Source organism: Amphiura filiformis, chromosome 11 (genome assembly GCF_039555335.1).
Source record: "Amphiura filiformis chromosome 11, Afil_fr2py, whole genome shotgun sequence".
Lineage (NCBI taxonomy): Eukaryota > Metazoa > Echinodermata > Ophiuroidea > Amphilepidida > Amphiuridae > Amphiura > Amphiura filiformis.
This window is the reverse complement of record NC_092638.1, coordinates 23962116-23966775: the sequence shown is the minus strand read 5'-3', so window position 1 is coordinate 23966775 and position 4660 is coordinate 23962116. Positions and strand designations below refer to the sequence as shown.

General features: G+C 36.4%; 1 long non-coding RNA gene across 1 annotated transcript; it reads right to left on the bottom strand.

Moving 5' to 3' along the window:
* Window positions 1-2546: 2546 nt before the first annotated feature.
* Window positions 2547-4102, bottom strand: LOC140163960 (uncharacterized). The gene is made up of 4 exons (XR_011860443.1): window positions 3723-4102; window positions 3155-3193; window positions 2846-2938; window positions 2547-2625 (listed from the first exon to the last, which is right to left on the bottom strand). It is a non-coding gene; the product is annotated as an uncharacterized lncRNA (long non-coding RNA).
* Window positions 4103-4660: the final 558 nt, after the last annotated feature.

Here is a 4660-nt window from a genome sequence, read left to right as displayed (position 1 = left end):
TAACCTCCGTTTGTAAAATATCTCAGATCTGTTCGATTTAGGCAAAAAATAACTTGCTGGAGGTCAAAGACAGCGGCCACTACTTTCTTTGTTACGTCGGCACGTGCCTTTTCCTCATCTTTTATTTCGCGAACTCTCTCCTTTTCTTCAATATGTCTCTTATAAGAATGCTCCAACCTTCTCTTCTGTTCTTCCGATGATTTGAGATATGCGTCGCATAGCCCGCACTTGTCTTTTTTTGGTTTATGGAATTTCAGCCTTTTAGTTTGGAAGATTTTCATGTACAAACTTTCAGATGCTCTCATATCAGGATTTTCCTCCTTGAAGAGGCGATGCATCTTAGCCACATTCAGCTCTGGGGCTAGATACATATAAGTGGAACTTGCTCGGCAGTAATGAGATTCAACTCGCGGAAACCGGTCGATGTGGTCAAGAATAGCTTGCCTTACAGGTTTCCTTTCATCTTCCATCTTGTCATTCCTTCCCCCGCGTCCTTCATTCTGTAGTATACCAGTTTTGGGGTTGGTTTTTTTAAGCGTAGTTCTAACCTGTCTCTCCGAGATACCGACGGTTGTCAGGAACATCTTTTTGCATACAAGAATGACCTCCTTGTCTTTACCATCACTAGTTGGATTTGGTAAGTAATAATTCATCATCCGACCTTTTGGTTTACGTTTTCCTGTTTTCTTACTTGGAGAAGTGACCTGCACGTGTCTCTTTATCCATGCTCTCTGAAGATGAAGATCAGCAAGTCCAAAATATGAATCTTGGATATTCTTTCTTTGTACTTGTGTGTAGTTGGTACACTCAAAAGCCTTTGTATTAGAAGCGTCGTGACCCTTACATCCCACTTTAAGGTCCCTTCTGGCTGGCAAAGACTTACCGTTGTAGTTACTCACATATGGCATGCCGCTATTCCTTCGTTTTTTGTTATCAAGGCGTCTGTTGACCCTTATTTTTTGAACATAGGGGCTAACCCGCTCTTCACTTTGACCATCTACTTTGAAATCTTCTGGTTTGTGGTGTGCAGATTGGGAACTAACTGGTGTTTCCTGATGATTCTCTTCCAGTTCACCGACCTCTGCATTTTCCGAGATAGTTGATAAGGTTTCTTGTTGTCTGTTGACCCTTATTTTTTGAACATAGGGGCTAACCTGCTCTTCACTTTGACCATCTACTTTGAAATCTTCTGGTTTGTGGTTTGCAGATTGGGAACTATCTGGTGTTTCCTGATGATTCTCTTCCAGTTCACCGACCTCTGCATTTTCCGAGATAGTTGTTAAGGTTTCTTGTTTTATGCCCGAGTGGAGTTGAATACTTTTATTCTGAATGGGTATGTTTTGCACGTTATTCATGATATCACTTGTTGCATCATTACCACTAGTATAGACAGTAAACTGAATAATTTGTGTACCACTATCATTACTACTACTAGTACTACAGTCATTAAAAGTTATACCTTGTATATTACTTCCAGTAGTAACTTCATCCGGCAATATCAACTTAAAAAAAGTTGTGCTCAGAGCAATCACCTTTCTCACAATGTTGGCTGCAAACCAGCGACAAACACCTGTTACATGCTGTCGTTGCTTCGTCTCTGCACTCTATGTTTGTACATATTATCGGTGTATCGTCCTGACTGTCTGTGTTGTCCTGGCTGTCTGTTTCTTTTGCTTTCCTCTTCTGTAAAATTAGAAAGATAATACCTTCATTTTGTATAGGCATATTCTTAGTTATTCTGTCGTTTTAGCAATACTATGATATATGAAAAAAAAATGTTTGCGTGCACTCCAGTGCCGGGATTTTGGGGTGGGTGGGTCGGTCAGAAAAATATAGGTAACTATATAGTCTTGTCCCTCGGTTGACACACTATTTTGATAGTGGTGGCGGTGCTTATCCGTGTATACGTCTAGCTATTTTGAAGAAAAAAATATCTTGGCATACTCAGAGATAACAAAACAAACTACAAATGTAGATAGGATTTAACAGCACCACAACCAAGTAAACATTTACTATTTTAATACAGAGCAATATTGTACTGAGTGACTGAAGAAAAATGTAAACATTTACCCGCTTGCGTGGCATCGAGTGGCAAAGTATTATGTAGGACAACCCCCATCTATATACCAAAATAGTGATACGACTTAACTTTGCTACAAAGTAAATCTTACCAGTAGACAAACTCATGTTCCATAAGTCTTCATCTGTGTCCATATCCGTCACCTCATCGCCATCCTTGCTATCAGTATTGTCCATGTGACCTTAAATTTAAAATCAAAAGTACAGCATTGACCTTTATTGAGTGGCAAGCAAAGACAAAAAAAAAAACTGTATGGAGCGGCTCTGTCATAAACATATCTTGACTCACCTATTGTTCCTTCCCTGTCTTTCTTCCTTTATTATTATTTAAAGCATTGGTTCCTTCATTCTTTTACGCAAAATTATGTTTTCATAATACATCTCCCACTTCTTCATCATAAACATCTCCACGTAGCATATTCTTTTCCAATATATTACATCGTAAGTAGCTTACCTTCATTTTCTTGCCCTTTTGGTTTTGGTTTGAGGATGTCGCTGAATCTGTAGTCTCCTCATAGTGTGGACGACCTGCAGCTGCTTCAAAGTCTAAAACAAAGAATCATGTACAAACTTTAAAACAAAAACAAAAATATGTCAACAAATAATTAGTTGCAAATTTGATATACATAAATTGTATCGACCATGCTGTTCTAAAATAAGTATTATTGTGCTAGTTTTCAGCATTAACTTTCTTTCTCTTGCCCTTCATTTTTCATCATTATTATTTTGTTTTTGAATATAGGCCTATCAAATTTTAGTAGCTTACCTTCATTTTCTTGCCGCTTTTGGTTTTGGTTTGAGGATGTCGCTGAATCTGTAGTCTCCTCATAGTGTGGACGACCTGCAGCTGCTTCAAAGTCTAAAACAAAGAACAATGTAGACAATAAATATTTTTTAAAAACTCCATTTCAACAAATCTAGTTGCACATTTAGTATGCTGTTATAATATTATTATACATGGTGCTACTTTTCAGCATTAACTTCTTCCTCTTGCGCTTCGGTATTCGTCATTTTACTCTGCTTCTCTGCTTATTATATTTTGTTTTTGTATATATTAATTTTTTAAATAGCTTACCTTCATTTTCCTGTGACTCTTGAGCTTGGGTACATTCTCCTAATTAAAGATAGAATTATATATTACTTTTAGTCTCTGTAATCATGGTAGTTGCTGTCATTATAATTGTACTAATTTTCAGACTTAATCTTCTGATTTGATTACGTATTAGTATATAGTAGATGTAACTGTTGAGTCATTTTTAAAATCTTCTTTTCATGGTTTTACTGTTATCAAAAAAGAAAGTTAACTGTTATTATTTCTTGTTTGTTTTGTTTTGCTTTGTTTATACAATCACCGACTCACAAGCTTCATAAGCGACACTTGCTTATTTTATCTTATCTAAGTGATCTTCAGCAACAGCAATCTCAGTCTGCTTCACAACTCATCACTGTAAATCCCTAGCTGTAACACTTTTTAAACACTTTAGGCGTTTAGACAAATTGTTATTATACATGTACCTTTTTCAGAAAAAGGTTTCATATTTTGAAAATTATTCTCTTATACGTACATCACAAATCCAAAATAAAATCAACACCGTCCCTTAGATCAAGAGTATCATCTTTGGATCGAAGGCAATAATGCATACCTTTATTGTCTGTATAACACAGCCTTTTTTAGAGGGATTTCGTCTTCATCACTCCACTCTAGGCCTGCTATCTGTTTAAGTGGCACGTTATCTTCCTCACTCCACTCAAGGCTTGCCACCTGTTTAAGCGGCTTGGTATCGTCCTCACTCCACTCCTCCTCATCACTGTCACGCTGTATTTCCATGTCTACAGTGTTCTAGGTAAAGCGTAAATCTACATGAAGCCCTGAAATCAAATAAATCCACACATTGTACTAATGGGAAACTTTATAACAGTAGCTACTTGTAAATTGAAGTAGTGTTATGTAACATGTGCAATGCTTTTAACGTAAAGTCTGCAATCCATTAAACGTTTACAAACAAACACATTGCAACATTCACCTAGCTTTCAGTATTCTTCAAACGGAAAAGGCATACGTACATGACATTTTGAGCATAGTATTTCTTGTACCATATAGGCCTATGTCACTGAAACCAACATGCTTATTTTAAGTTTTTACACAAATGTACCGCATAATTCTGATTAAAATTACATACATTTCTGGTGTAGAAAAACGTAAATATTCATGTATTTCGTCTGGTTCTGTAGGCCTACTCACTTTATACTGCGTTACAAACCTAATGCAGCGAGTACACGCGTATTAAACTAGTAGGTTTGATGTGTTTACAGGGTCAGTGGTAGGCCTACACATAGTATTTGCGTCAATATAATTTTACTTCATAAAAGTATGATAATAACCCAGCAAACACAAAACGTTTTCGACATCATTCGCAAAAGGTTATAAAGGTTGTCAAAAAATGTTTAAATGTCGGGTTGTATAAAGGGTATATTAAGAGTATAAAACGTTTTCATAACCTTAAAAACATTTTTGATAATCTACTGCTCAGCAAACAAAAATGTTTTACAGAAAACGTTTAAATGTCGGGTTATATAAAGG